The sequence below is a fragment of the Carcharhinus amblyrhynchos genome, chromosome 13, assembly GCF_965287045.1.
Source record: "Carcharhinus amblyrhynchos chromosome 13, sCarAmb.v2.hapA, whole genome shotgun sequence".
NCBI lineage: Eukaryota > Metazoa > Chordata > Chondrichthyes > Carcharhiniformes > Carcharhinidae > Carcharhinus > Carcharhinus amblyrhynchos.
Window position 1 is genome coordinate 21,623,029 of NC_137336.1, and position 16,581 is coordinate 21,639,609.

Sequence of the window (16,581 nt, forward strand, 5' to 3'; positions counted from 1 at the left end):
GACTTTTGAATGGTTCTATCACATACTTCTCACCATCGTATCATCATCCTAGGGGCAGCACGGTAGCACAGTGGTTAGCACTGCTGCTTCACAGCTCTAGGGTCCTGGGTTTGATTCCTGGCTCCGGTCACTGTCTGTGTGGAGTTTGCACATTCTCCTCGTGTCTGTGTGGGTACCCTCCGGGTACTCCGGTTTCCTCCCACAGTCCAAAGATGTGCGGGTTAGGTTGATTGGCCATGCTAAGAAATTGCCCCTTAGTATCCAGGGATGCGTAGGTTAGAGGGATTCGTGGGTATAATATGTAGGGATATGGGGGTAGGGCCTGGGTGGGATTGTGTTCAGTGCAGACTCGATGGGCCGAAGGGCCTCTTTCTGCACTGTAGGGTTTTATGATTTCTATTGATAACTGCAAGATCATATTCTGCACCCTATGCTTTCCTTCTGCCCTACATGCTCCATGAACGGTATATTTTGTCTGTATAATGTGCAAGGAATAATACTTTTCACTGTATCCCAATACATGTGACAATAATAAATCCATCAATCAATCAAGTTTTTGATGGCTGTACCTTTATCCTGTTTCAGAAGACCATTTAGAGATAGTCTCAAGATGGCTGCAAATGAATGTTGTGGTGAAAAGAGAAAATATTTCTCAATACCATTTGTGAATGTAATAAAAATTCATACTTTGTTTGTTTAACAACTACTCCTCATATTTATTTCCCTTCTCCTTTTAGTAAATGCTTCTGTGAAAATACAAAATTGGGTGCTCACCAGTACAATCAGAAGCTAATAAATGCAAAATTTGGTTTCAACAAATCTTTTATCATTATTTCTCTAAAGTGCAAACAAAAACTGTCAGTTTACAAATTCCTATCCCACAAATAATTCATTCAGCAACTCAATCTCCACACAAATAACAAAATATCTTCAACTAAAATCTATTGTGTACAATTGGATTGAGTTGTAAACTGTACTATTATCTGCAGGTGAATTCTGGCAATTTATGTTTGTATTCAATGTGAACACATCAAAAAACTGATAACGGAGCCTGTATCAGGGATTTGAAATTCGATTTTATAATTGGATCAAGTGTGCTGGCTGTGAAAGGGACCTGGTTTAGTCTAATGATACTGTTTATGACGGAAATGATTGGAATGTACCGTTCATATTCTAAACATAAATGATGGAAATATTAATTAAAATTAAGCATTTAAGAATAAATTTACCAGAATGAGGAGAAAATTCAACACATTAACCAGTTGTGATCATCACTTGATTAGTCCTGTTTATAAGACCATGAGATATAGGAACAGAATTAGGCCACTCAGCCCATCAAGTCCAATCTGCCATTCAATCATGGCTAATAAATTTCTCAATAAATAAGTAAATAAATAAATAAACTTCCACCTTTTCCCCGTAGACTTTCATCCCTTTACCAATCAAGAATGATCTATCTCTGCCTTAAATATACTCAATGACTTGACCTCCACAGCCTTCTGTGGCAATGAACTGCACAGATTCACCACCTTCTGGCTGTAGAAATTCCTTCTCATCTTGGCTGTAAAGAGTCATCCCTATAACAGTTCCTTCCTCACTTGGCAAAATTGTTTTCCATTTACCATCCTGTCCACTGCATTTCTTCAAATTCTTTTGAATGCTGTCATTGCTATGTCAGTAAAATTTATTAAAATTGATTTCAGTATTTGTATTGGAATATGCTGCAAGGGGCTATTATAGTTTGAATCTCCAGTTAATTAGTAGTAGATGTAATTACAATTCAGAGATTTCATCACAGGACTTAAATTTCTCCATGAATCACCAGGGTCAAGTTTCAGCAGCCCATCACTTGTTTCAGAACCCCTAAGGGAAGTTAGCAATTCAGCATACGTTGGCAGTAAAAACACATATACCCAGATCCTATCAGCTGACCCAGATCAAAAATACCCATTCATATTCACCAATGGAAGATCTACCAGTGCCACGCCTGCATAGGTGCCATTGGGCATCATGAGGATCACTATAACTGCATCTTGACTAGCCATTTGCCCTGTGCTATCAGTAATTTCCTGACCTTATGATTCCCTGCTCTTTCGTTGGCCGCAGAGGAACAGAGGCCATAGGAGCAGGAGTAAGCCGGGCATTCCTTCCAGTCAGCTCCGTCATTCGATTATGTTGCAATACTTTTCAGGAAAGGACAGTAAGAAGTCTCATAACACCAGGTTAAAGTCCAACAGGTTTATTTGGAACCACGAGTCTTCGGAGCGCAGTTCCTTCATCAGGTGAGCAAGGCGCACCACTCCTTCATCACATGAAAAGGCAATGCTCCAAAAGCTTGTGATTCCAAATAAACTTGTTGGACTTTAACCTGGTGTTGTGAAACTTCTTACTGTGTCCACCCCCGTCCAACACCCGCATCTCTGCATTTCAGGAAAAGAAGGAGAGAACAAAAATCAGTGAACTACAAGCCAGTTAGCCTGACATCACATATAGGCAATATGCTGAAATCTATTATTAAGGAAGCCTTGACAATGCACATAGAAAAAATAGAACGATTAGAACAATTTAACACGGTTTTACTAAAGAGGAAATCCATTTGACAAATTTATGAAGAATTTATTGAGGATGTAACAAATAGTGTAAATAAAGTGGAACTAATAGACATAGTATGCCTAGATCTCCAAAAGGCAATTAATAGGGTGCCTCACAAAAGGTTAGTAGACAAGATAAGGGCCCCTGGTGTTGTGGGTAATATTCAATAAATTGAGTTTGTGTCTGTATATGACCTGTTTGTGAACACAACTCCTCACTCACCTGAAGAAGGAGCAAGATTCCAAAAGATCATGCTACCAAATAAACCTGTTCATCATTAACCTGGTGTTGTGAGACTACCTACTGTGCTTACCCCAGTCCAACACCGGCATGTCCACATTCTGTGGTTGAACAGAACTACTGAGGAAATTCAGTCCCATAGTTGTACAAGTATATACTTATGTACTTGTCTTGGTTTATTTTCTTCACCAGTTCTAGCAAACAAGTTAAATTCTAATGGCCACTGCATTCTGTTCATCTGATATAGATCATGTCCATACTAATGAAATAACGATTGAGATCAACAATACAAGTTTATCAAACGATAATCAAAAGTTGTAGCATTTGTGCAAGAAAATTGCAATTAAGTCCTACAACCAGTGTAGAATCCTGAGTTACATATTTAAAACACTCAGTTTTTTTTAAGTTTATTTATTAGTCACAAGTAAGTTTACATTAACACCGCAATGAACTTACTGTGAAAATCCCCTAGTCGCCACACTATGGCGCCTGTTTGGGTACACAGAGGGAAAATTTAGCATGGCCAATACACCTAACCAACACGTCTTTCGAACTGTGGGAGGAAACTGGAGCACCCGGAGGAAACCCAAGCAGACACGGGGAGAACATTTGTTTGCTCATTTGCAAGTCTGAAAAATAGTGTTAGGTGGGTTTTGAGTGTTAATGGAACAGAGGAGATGTCTCCACCCCGCTCCTGATTTTCAATTGCTAAGTGCACACTTCTCAGGTAAAGCATGGGCAGCTTGCAGTGTATAATTACTCCCCTTTATCCTAAGTATTTTCACCAAACATAATGCAAATGAACAAATTAATTTATTGAGAACTCAGAGCATGTGTGTTCAGGTCCAAATTCATGTCCCAGCATTTGTTGTTTCTCTTTCCACACCTTGTGGTGCACAAGGCAAACTTTCATAGCGAGTAGTACCTGCAACAGGTTGTTACCCTGTTGCCAGAGGCTTATAGCTTGAGGGGCACCACTCCATGGCAAACATGGCTAACTAGGAGTCTCTCCCGCTCTTACTGCTTGCCATTGATGTGTTGGAACAATTTTGCAGGTTGATACTCAACCCGTTTGGCTGCATTATGAATGAACCTCCCCTGGCCATCAAGTCCTAGGGTGGGACTCGAACCCGGAGCATCTGACTCAGCGGTAGGGGCGCTATACCACTGCACCACAGGACCTCCAACCAGCATGCTGTGGCATTGTGTATTGTTGTTTCTCCAGCATATCTCATTACTGCATTTTTGTGTAACTTTTTTGGATTTTCTTGTTCAGATTACCAGCTCTTGACTACACGCTTAAATTAAGGTGGGAAAAGAACTTCTCAATTTTTTTTTCTGTAATTGACCTGAGGTCTTTTTCAGTTTTTTTGCAGGAGATTACCTGGTACCCAGTTTCAGTGATGGTTGGTTACTTGTTTTGTGGTTCACAAGGCATCACAATTGGATCACTCATCTTTTCCAGTCCAATATTGTTCATGTTTGTATTAAATGTGAAAATGGTTCAGTAGAGTTTGGTAATCCAATTACTTTTGTGTTTCAGCTAATGATTTCTCTTCATTTTATTCAAAATTAGTTTGTTTATTGAAGCATCAGCTGTGCAGAGATACACACCTTTCTAAATTGATCTGTTCCATCCTCACCCACATGGGTAACCATTTTCATCATTCAGCAAGATTGGGAGTAAAGTGTATAGATGAACAGTCTGAAAAGGAACATGGTAGCCAGGATGCATTCAAGCAAATGTCAAAAGATTTATTTCCACCTCAGTTTTAATATGAAGCCACCTTGTGGCACAGAAAATCAGATATTCAAATCGATTGTGTCCAACTCAACTACTTTGCGAGATTGGCACATGTTTATGCCAGCTGAAGACTTCGCTCTTTTGCAGCTATATTAAGATTTAAATAAATACTTACATTTATATAGCACCCCCAACAAACATTGGACGTAAGATCATAAGACTAAAAGATATAAGAGCAGAACTAGGCCATTCAGCCCATCGAGTCTTCTCCATCATTCAATCAGGGCTGATATTTTTCTCATCCCCATTCTCCTGCCTTTTCCCCATAACCCCTGATCCCCTTATTAATCAAGGACCTATATATCTCTGTCTTAAAGACAGTCAATGACCTAGCCTCCACTGCCTTCGACAGCAAAGAGATCCACAGATTCACCACTTTCTGATTGAAGAAATTCCTCCTCATCTCTGTTTCAAAGGATCATCCTTCTAGCCTGAGGTTGTGCCCTCTGCTTCTATTTTTTCCAACTAATGGAAACATCCTCCCCACGTCCACTCTGTCCAGGCCTCACAGTGTCCTCTAAGCTTCTGTAAAATCCCCCCCTCATTGCTCATCTCAAAGAAGCTTGATACCATCCAGGGCAAAGCAGTCTGCTTGATTGGCACCACATCTACAAACATCCATTCCCTCCACCACCAATGTTCAATAGCAGCAGTGTGTTCTATCTACAAGACGCACTGCAGCAATTCACCAAAGATCCTTAGACAGCACCTTCCAAACCCATGACCACTTCCATCTAGAGGACAAGGGTAGCAGACATAGGAACATCACCATCTGCAAGTCCCCCTCTAAACCACTCACCATCCTGACTTGGAAATATATCGCCGTTCCTTCGCAGTCACTGGGTCAAAATCCTGGAATTCCCTTCCTAATGGCATTGTGGGTCACCCCACAGCATGTGGACAGCAGCAGTTCAAGAAGGCAGCTCATCACCACCTTCTGAGGGGCACTAGGAATGGACAATAAATGCTGGCCAGCCAGAGATGCCCATGTCCCACAAATGAATTTTAAAAAAACTCTTTACTACCAATGAAGCACTTTGGAGTGTGGTTACTATTGCAGTGTAAGAAATGTAACAGGCAATTTGCAATCAGCAAACTCTTACAAACAGCAAAATGCTGTGACCAGCTAATCTGACTTTTTTTTATTTTTGCGAGATGCCTTTCACTGAGCCAGCATTTGTAGCCAATGCCAAATTACTCTCCATTTCAGGGTCAATGACATTGCTGTCAGCCTGGAGTCACATGTTGACCAGGTAAGGACAGCAGATTTCCTTCTTAAAGGACATTAGTGAACCAAATGGATTTTTATGACAATCAACAATAGCTTCATAGTCATCATCAACCTTTTAATTCCAATTTTTTAAAAAATTAAATGCAAATTTCACCATGTCAGGATTTGAACCCAAGTCCCCACATCCTGTTCTGGATTACTAGTTCAGTGACAACACTACTTTGACACTGCCTCCCCTGTTGTTGAATGAGGCCAAGGCTTCTGGGATATCTCCTATGATTTCTTCAAAATAGTGCCATGGAATCTTTTATATTCACCTGAGAAAGCTTTGTCTCGAGCAAAACAGGGCACCTTCAACAGCGCAGAATCCTCTCAGTGTTATATGGGAATGTCATGGTTAATCTTGCATTTAAGTCCAGCGGTGGGGCATGAGCCCACAGCCACCCAACCCAAACAAGAGTCTTACCAACCGAACCACACCTGGCAGCCAGATTCCAAATGAATTTTTAGTTGATAAGAATAATTCAATTTGACTTGATTTGATTTATTATTGTCAAAAATATTAGTGTACAGTGAAAAGTATTGTATCTTGTGCGCTATACACTTAACTCATACCGTTCATAGAGAAAGAAAGGAGAGAGTGCAGAATGTACAGTATTAGCTAGGGTGTGAAGAAAGGATAGGTTGTTCGTGACTTGGACATCTAAAAACTTGAAGCTCTTGACCATTTGTACTTCATCCCCATTGATATAGATGGGGGCATATTCTCCACTATGCTTCCTGAAGTTGATGACTATCTCTGTTTAGTTGACATTGAGGGAGAGATTATTGTTGTTGCATCAGTTCACCAGATTCTCTATCTCATTCCTGTACTTTGTTTCATCATCATTTGAGCTCTGTCTCACTATGGCGGTGTCTTTGGCAAACTTGAAAATCAAGTTGGAGATGAATTTGGCCACACACACTCATAGGTGTATAAGGAGTATAATAGGGAGCTGAGGACACAGCCTCGTGGGGCACCGGTGTTGAGGATGATTGTGGAGGGGTGTTGTTGTTGCCTATCCTTAAGGTCCGTGAGTTAGGACGTTCAGGATTCAGTCGCAGAAGGGGAGCTGAGGCCCAGGCCACGGAGTTTGGACATGAGTTTTGTGGGAATAATAATGTTGAAGGCTGAGCTGTAGTCAATAAATAGGAGTCTGACGTAAGTGCCTTTGTTATTCTGAAAATATGGATTATGAAAACCATTATCCCACGGTTCTTTTCAAATCCAAACTAAACAGGTTGGATAAAAATATTCTTCTTTCCCTAATAAGGAAAATGTATTTAATTCTATCTCAAACCAATCCAATGAGATGGATATCCAACAACACAAATTGGCACCAATTGCAGTATCTAAGTCGCAGAAACCAGAGGATGGCACACAAGGGAAGGAGATTATAGTGTTTTATTACTTTAAACCATATATATCTTCCAAATGAAGCCAATTATTCTTGAGGAGCCCTTTCATATATCTGAAATATGCACCTTAAATTCCAAACTGTTAGATTCAGTGAAAATCTCTGACAGTGATCTTATTCCTTTGACTGTGCTGTGTACGCTACAGAAAAAAGGATACAAACATTAAACACAGGTACATCTAACTCTTCACTAAAAATTACTCAGCAGACAATGCGGAGCCTGACCCATTCTAATTAAAAAAATGCAGTCAGTGATACATCTCACAGTTCATGAAGAATAGCCCTATGATTTCTCTGACCGGATTATGAAAAATCTGTCCCACGACCTTTACAGCCCACACAATTATGGGAAACAGGCTGGCAGGTAGCCTGATTTATGAAATTCAAGTGTTTTACCGTGTCACTGAAAATAAACATGTTCACAATTACATTTCATTTTGCATATAGATTGCACAATAGGCTTCAAAATGTAGAATTCACATACTGAATGATGTGGGAGAATGGTTTCTATGGAAACAGGATGCATTTTTATTATTTCATGGGATGTGGGCGTCACTGGCCAGGACAACGTGTTTTATTGCTCATCCCTAATTGCTCTTGAGAAGTTGGTGATGACCTGTCTTCTTGAATGGCCTCAGTCCATGGGATGTAGGCACACCCACAGTGCTGTTAGGGAGGGAGTGCCTGGATTTTGACCCAGCAATAATGAGGAAACAGTGATATAGTTTCAAATCAGGATAGTGTGTGACTTGGACAAGTTATTGAAAGTGGTGATGTTCCCATGCATCTACTGCCTTTGTCCACCCAGGAGGTGCAGAGAGTTGGTTTGGAAGGTACTGTTGAAGAAGTCTTGATGAGTTGCTGCAACGTATCTGTAAATGGTGCACACTGCTGCTACTGTGCGTTGATAGTGGAGGGAGTGGATGCTGGAGAAGGTGGATGTGGTGCCAATCGTGCAGGCTGCTTTGTCTCGGATGGTGTCAAGCTTCTTGAGTGTTATGATGCTGCTCGTATGCCAGACTTGAAAGGCAGAATTTCCTAAAGAACACAGAAATAAATGATTGATATCAATAAGGCTGAATAAAGAGAGAGATTGTAATCCAAAGTGTGTTCTTAACTGCGTCCAAATCTTGTTACTGTCTAGCGATAGGGTTTGAGGAAAAATGACTGATGGAGAAAGTGGAGAAGCACAACAGAGCAGGCAGAGGTGTGGATTGACAGGAGGCTGTCTCGAATTGTACCCACACTAAACTAGCCAATTTCAAACAAAGCCAAAAAGAAATATTACAGATATTAGCAGGCCAAGAATAAAACTGAAAATTTGGTAGTGCCAAACCACATTAGTGCTTGGGCTCTTGTAAAAAAAAATTTAAATTCTGGATATTTTCTTATTTGAAATAAATTAATTTGTCCATTGCAACACAAAAATGCCTTGGAATAAACAGTAGAATGCACTCAAATAAAAATAGAAATTTTGGCAAAATACTCATCTTTACAGAAATTATATGACAACAGTTGCACAGTGGCACAGTGGTTAGCACTGCCACCACAGAACTCTAGGGACCAGCTTCAAATCCCAGCTTGGATTATTATCTGTGTGGAGTTTGCATGTCCTCCCATGTCTGCATGGATTTCCTCCGGATCCTACAGTGTCCTTCCACAATCCAAAAGATGTGCTGGTTAGATGCATCGGCCATGCTAAATTCTCCCTCAGTGTACCCGAACAGGTGCCAGAGTGTGGCAAATAAGAGATTTTAGCAGTAATTTCATTACAGTCTGAATGTAAGCCTACTTGTCACACCAATAAATAAACTGAAATAAAGAAAGGGGTAAATTAGATCAAAGATGTCATGTCTTGCTTCATACGTTCCAACAAAGAGTCAAAGTTGAACTAAACAAATGTCTCCAAGGGATCAAGCAATTAATATTCCTAAGTACTTAAAACTGTTGACTGAGGCATTGAAGGGGAGGCAGAAAGAAGGTAACTCCAGGCAACAAAGTTAATAAGAAAAATTCCATTCTTCTACCAATTAATTTTAAAACCTGAAACATAATCAAGGAGAGAGAGATGAGGGTGGATCAGAGATATGGGTGGCACGGTGGTTAGCACTGCTATCTCACAGCGCCAGGGACCCAGGTTTGATTCCCGGCTTGGGTAACTGATCTGCAGTGAAATTGCCAGGGGCTCAATAGCAATAACGAAAAGTGAGGGGATGTTGGGGGGGAAACAGTCCTGTCAGGTACCTCAATGAAAGTCAAAGAATTCAGAGTGGATATTATTTGTACGTACTGAGAGGAATACATTGTTTTATCCACTTTATAAAAATGGGTTTGAATTCAAATTTTTGAAGAGTGAAGGAAAGGTCGTTCCCATTCCACTTCATCAAAAGCCTTCTCTGCATCCATAGTTATAAGAGCCTCAAGAAGAGGAGTAGTCAAATCTGTGTAAATAATGTTGAAAAGATACCTTAAATTAGAGAAGGGTTACCTGCCCTGTATAAAATCTATCTGGTCAGGACAGATAATAAATGGAAGGACATCAGTAAGGTGGACAAAGGCATTAGCTAGTATCTTACTTGATGGGTTGATGGATTTTTGATAAGCGAGGGGATTAAGGGTTAGGGGGAGAGGGCGGGAATGTGGAACTGAGCCACGACAGATCAGCCATGATCTTATTGAATGGCGGGGCAGGCTCGAAGGGCTAGATGGCCTACTCCTGCTCCTATTTCTTATGTTCTTATGTTCTTATTAACGTCCGCATTTAAAGGGGAAATAGGTCAGTATGAACTGTAATGCAGCGGATCCTTATGCCTCTATAAAAGAACAAAAATGCATTGTAGGAGGGAGTCTTTCAGTTCAAAAAGTTTATTTACTAGTGTAGGCTTACGTTAACACTGTGATGAAGTTACTGAAAATCCCCTAGTCACCACACTCTGGCACCTGTTCAGGTGACGCTGAGGGAGAATTTAGAATGGTCAATGCACCTAACCTGCATGTCTTTCAGATTGTGGGAGGGAGCCAGAATGCCTGGAGGTAACCTAAGCAGGCATAGGAAGAATATGCAGACGCTGCGCAGATAGTAACCTAAGTCGAGAATCAAATCTGGGTCCCTGGCTCTGTGAGGCAGCTAACCACTGTGCCACCCCTAGAGAGAGATACATCATTCTGAAAACAAAGACAATAATCACAGAGAAAATTGTGATGAGAATTTTTTATAAAACTGTAGCAGAAATCCATCAGAACTTGGTGCCTTATAACTTTGCATGGATTTAATTGCCTTTTGTTTTCATATTATAAGAACTTAAGAACATAAGAAATAGGAGCAGGAGTAGGCCATCTAGCCCTTCGAGCCTGCCCCGCCATTCAATAAGATCATGGCTGATCTGTCGTGGCTCAGTTCCACATTCCCGCCCTCTCCCCATAACCCTTAATCCCCTCTCTTATCAAAAACCCATCAACCCGCATCTTAAAAATATTTAGCGAGGCAGCCTCCACCACTTCAACGGGCAGAGAATTCCAGAGATTCACCACCCTTTGAGTGAAGAAGTTCCTCCTCAACTCCGTTCTAAACCGCCCCCCCTTTATCTTGAGGCTGTGCCCCCTAGTCCTTGGGAAAGGGGTACTTCGAACCTGTTCACAAAGTCAGAGGTTAGAGATGGGATGTTAATATTATCATAAAAATTGTGAAATAAACCAGAATCTGAAAGGAAATCTGAGCTGTAAAGGATGGAATAAAAAAATTCAAGTTGATCATTGAGTTCCTGCTGATTGGTGGCGGTTGACACTGTTGGAGTGGTAATTTCAGTGAAAGGTTAAGAGGACGTAGCAAGAAGTCTCACAACACCAGGCCATTCATCTGATGAAGGAGCAGTGCTCCAAAAGCTCATGATTCCAAATAAACCTGTTGGACTTCAACCTGGTGCAGTGCGACTTCTTACTGTGCCCATCCTGTCCAACACTGGCATCTCCATATCAAGGTTGAGAGGAAGCAGATTGGCAAAGCTGGTGAGTCAGGAGTACATTGGTTCTTTCACCGTGCTCACAGAATGTACATCATGATCCAAGGCTTTTCTGTTTATTTTGTAGAGAAAAGATCAAATTTAGTCAGTAAAGCCAGACACTGTTTGTACAATACTAGCGTAAGTGCAATAGCATATTGCTGGTCCACAAAGAGAGCTTAATCAATCAATTCTGTGGTATTGAGTTGTTGAATTGAGCAGTATATGAAATTATATATCCCCATATGTAATCCCTCATACTCTCCCAAACAGTAGCAAAGGCAATATCTGAAGAAGTATCAAATTCTACAGAAGTACCTATTTGTGAGGAAATTAATTCAACAGAATCGAGGTCCACCAGAAGATAATAATCAAGTCGACATGGTGGATGAGAAACAGATTGGCCATGGAATCATATCGTGGAAACGAAAGGCACATGATCAGAATGTATGCGAAGAATCAATAAATGGGAGCAGCCTCTTACCAAGGACAAAATAGGCAATACATGAGTAAGTATGGTAAACAGGAGAGAAAAGGGTGCATGGCTTGCTAATGGGGATAGAAAACACCTGACTCCACCAAACAACATGTATCCAAAAAGTAGAGTCAGAGGTTTACAGCATTGAAACAGGCCCTTCAGCTCAACTTGTTCATGCCACCTTTTTAACACCTAAGTCCCAATTGTCCACATTCGCCCATACCCCTCTATACCAATCTTACACATGTAACTGTCTTTACACTTTTTAAAAGATAAAATTGCACCCACCTCTACCACTACCTCTGGCAGCTTGTTCCAGACACTCACTACCCGCTGTGTGAAAAAATTACCCCTCTGGACTCTTTTGTATCTCTTCCCTCTCACCTTAAACCTATGCCCTCTGGTTATAGACTCCCCCACCTTTGGGTAAAGGTATTGACTATCTAGTTGATCTATGCCCCTCATTATTTTACAGACCTCTATAAGATCACTGCTAAGCCTCCTATGCTCCAAAAAAAAGGTCAGCAACAACCGAGAATGAACCAGTTAACCTATAAAGTGCCTTTGGGGATTAGAATTGCCACACCTGTCACTTCTTCAAAATTAGAATGAAAGTCTGCTCAACCTACCCCTCCCACATTTGAAAATGATCAGATGTATATAAGTGAATTCATAGAATCCCTACAGTGCAGAAGGAGGTCATTTGGCCCATCAAGTCTGCACTGATCCACTGACAAAGTATCTGAACCCTGCCCTATCCCTGTAACCCCATACATTTATCACGACTAATAATTCTAACCTACACATCTTGGGACACTAAGGGGTAATTTAGTTGGCATCTCTGCCTAACTTTGGACTGTAGGAAGAAACCTGAGCACCCAGAGGGAACCCATACAGAGAATTTGCAAACTCCACACAGACAGTCACCCAACGCCGGCATTGAATCCAGGTCCCTGGTGCTGTGAGGCTGTAGTATTAATCACTATGCCATCATGCCATCCAGTTTCTGTAATGTGCCTTGGTTTTCCTATGTCAAAGGTGGCATATTATTATTATTAGTGTTTCATAAACAACGATTTGAACGTAATTCCTTCAGAATCCATCCATTTATGCAGAGTTAAAATTGGACCTGAGGCAATGTGTGCGATCATAAGATACACAACGTCTGTTGGGTTTGAGCAGCAATTTTAATTTCAAGGGCTCCAACTGCTGGCTTGGTAATGTCGCTACAGACAAATCTGGCAGCAAATAGTTTTGGGAAGAAATGTCGCACAATGGCTAAAACAATCAAAATGCAATTCCGTAATCCCAATCCATGCTTGGTGTTCTGTATCACTTTTGCCTTTGATCACTGTGTTGTTCCAGACAATGGATATCACTATCACTAGAAATGAAAAATGCTTCTGTGTTTACCAACCAGTGTCAGAATCAGGCAATTCAGATCAACTACAAAAAGAATTAAATGCAGAACAAGGCTGGGTGAACAGTGCCACTACAATATATCTTCACTGCAACATTAGCCTACAGCCTTATATTTTCTCACAGCAGCTGTCTACAATTTCACTTTACTTTAGACCTTCATCGCAGCCGTAACTGTGGGCTGCACTTTGGACTGGAACTGAATCCAGATCCCATCGATGAGAAGGGCGCATTCCAGTCAGCCACGCACTCCTTTTAAAATTTGACCCAGCGTCAAAAATTAGAAATCAGCGCGCACTTGCACAAGCCAAATGTTTCATAATCGTAGTGAGTTAACACGTGAATTTTTAATAATGCTGGAAACTGAGAAGTGTTGGATATGATTTCACAGTCAAAAATTAATTTCCAGGCCCTTAATCACTATAGCAACCTCTTTCCCATGTTTGTAGAACTAGATAAAGGTTGTGAGCACAGCATGACATGCTCTGCTGCGCCTTACCAACAAACACAAGAGTAAATCATAGGAAGTGCCTTTGTTAAAAGGGGCAGTTCGATCACCAAACAAAATGGGTCACAGTTGCAATTATGATCACTGAAGCACATAACAATACGCTGCGCATAATTAAAAGGACTCAGTTCTTTACCTAACCTTACATAAATTTTTTACAGTTTCAATGATTCACAAATGAGTGCAAGCGCATTTCATTTCATACTTAGGGAGTGGGGCTTAAAATGACCTTGTCAAACTTAAGATTTGTTTTACAGTTGATCTTTTATTTTTCCATTACCATGCCCTTCCTCCTTGCAAGATCCATGTCATCATCCCTTGCCCCTAAAAGCTTACAAGCCTGTTTTCAATTACTGGTTATGAGGAAAACGTGACTAAGGACAGTGAGGAGCTAATGGAGAGAATGGGGCATGAACTTATTACTCTTCCTTATCCACACATTCACCTGGTTTTTCACTTGTATTTGTTGGTCACATATCCTAGCCATCCTGAATGGCCTGAATATCATGATTTAAGAAGGAAGAAAAAATCTAAAAGAACTTCTTATTATAAACATGTTGGGCTGCAAATTTGACTGCGCCATTTTTCAATCATGGGGTTCAGCGTTATGCGTGTCACAGTGGCACAGTGACTAGCACTGCCAAACAGTGCCAGAGACCTGGCTTCAACCCCAGCCTTGGATGACTGTTTGTGTGGAATTTGGACATTCTCCCTGTGTCTGCACTGGTTTCTCTGAGTGCTTCTGTGCCCTCCCACACTCCAAAGATGTGCAGGCTAGGTGGCATGAACATGTTAATTTGCTCCTTACTGTCAGGGAATTAGCAGCGAAAAATAAATGGATTTGACAAAGGGTCATCTGGACTCGAAACATCAGCTCTTTTCTCTCCTTAAAGGTGCTGCCAGACCTGCTGAGATTTTCCAGCATTTTCCTTTTTGGGTTCAGGTTCCAGCATCTGCAGTAATTTGCTTAAATACATGGGATAATGGGGAAAGGGCCTTGGTGGGATTGTTGGCAGTGCAGGCTCAATGAGCCAAATGGCCTCCATCTGCACTGTAGGGATTCTATGATATAAACCACCCATCTGCTGCTGCCTATGCCTGTTACCGTGGGGGTAGGCAGCATTGTGTAAACTTGGCACTGCCTCCTTGTAGGTTTGGTCCAAGCAGAGCTGGTGCCACCAGCTATATTAGCACTCAGCAGGGGGCAGTGTTTGCAGAGAACTCATGGCGCCAAGGGCCTGCTCTTCTTGGAGGTGCCTGTCCCTCTTAAAGTGAAGTTTCACTGCAGCCCAGAATGATTTAGCTGCAATTCTCAATGGAGAACCTGAAACACCAGATCAGAGAAAGACAGAGATTCAAAATGTAGTGCTGGGAGCTTTAGTGGAGGAGATTGACAGGAGGAAACAGGCCATGATTGCTCAGGGGGTCAGATCCAGGCAGCCCTCAAGGATAACTCTCCAAAGAGAATGGGTGTAGATACCCATGGATATTAGCGCAAGATCTGGTCAGCAGTGCCTCAAGAAATCTGATGACCTCACATGGATGGTCAAGGTCGTTGAATGCATCTTCCGTGTTATCTCCTATCCATCATTTCACCAGATATTGCTCAATGTGCCACACTCCCGTCACCCACCCATCAGCAGTCGATAGCACTCAGGGCACAGGGCTATCATACATTTCATCTTCACTCATTGCGATGAGGCCAGACTCATATCCGGCTCCCGCTGCTTTCTCACCACTGCAGCTAATCAGCTGTGACAAGCACATCAACCAAAATAAGGCAACACAATCACTAATATTCTTCCCTCTCCCTTACAAGGCAATCTGGCCCATAAGACAAGGGAGCAGATGCCGGCATCTCCTGAGATCTGTTGAGCATTGCTCAGCTACAGGAGATTCAGATGAGGACTTTGATGGGCCAACGTGCAGGAGAACACTGATGAGACTGTGCACTGACATGCTGGGTACAATTGCTGGCCTGGGAGACAGGCTCCTGCCACTGTCAAGGAACATGGAGAAGTCCGGCTCCAACCTGCTACTGTGCTGAGCTTGTCCTCTCTACAGCCTTCGCCCTCTCAAAGAACAAAGAACAAAGAAAATTACAGCACAGGGACAGGCTCTTCAGCCCTCTAAGCACCAACCAAGCTGCCTAACTTAACTAAAACCCCCTACCTTTCCGGGGACCATATCCCTCTATTCCCATCCTATTCATGTACTTGTCAAGACGCCCCTTAAAAGTCACTACCTTAACTGCTTCCACTACCTCCCCCAGCAACGAGTTCCAGGCACCCACCACTCTCTGTAAAAAATCTGCCTCGTACATCTCCTTTAAACCTTGCCCCTTGCACTTTAAACCTATGGCCCCTAGTAATTGACTCTTCCATCCTGGGAAAAGCTTCTGACTATACACTCCGTCCGTGCCTCCCACAATCTTGTAGACTTCTATCGGGTCTCCCCCAACCTCCATCACTCCAGTGAGAACAAACCAAGTTTCTCCAACCTCTCCTCATAGCTAATGTCCCCCGTACCAAGCAACATCCTGGTAAATCTTTTCTGTACCCTCTCCAAAGTCTCCACATCCTTCTGGTAGTCTAGCAACCAGAATTGAACACTATATTCCAAGTGCAGCCTAACTAAGGTTCTATAAAGCTGCAACGTGACTTGCCAATTTTAAACTTACTACCCCGGCCAATGAAGGCAAGCATGCCATATGCCTTCTTGACTACCTTCTCCACCTACATTGCCACTTTCAGTGACCTGTGCACCTGTACACCCAGATCCCTTTGCCTATCAATACTCATAAGGGTTCTGCCATTTATTGTATATTTCCTATCTGTATTAGACCTTCACAGCC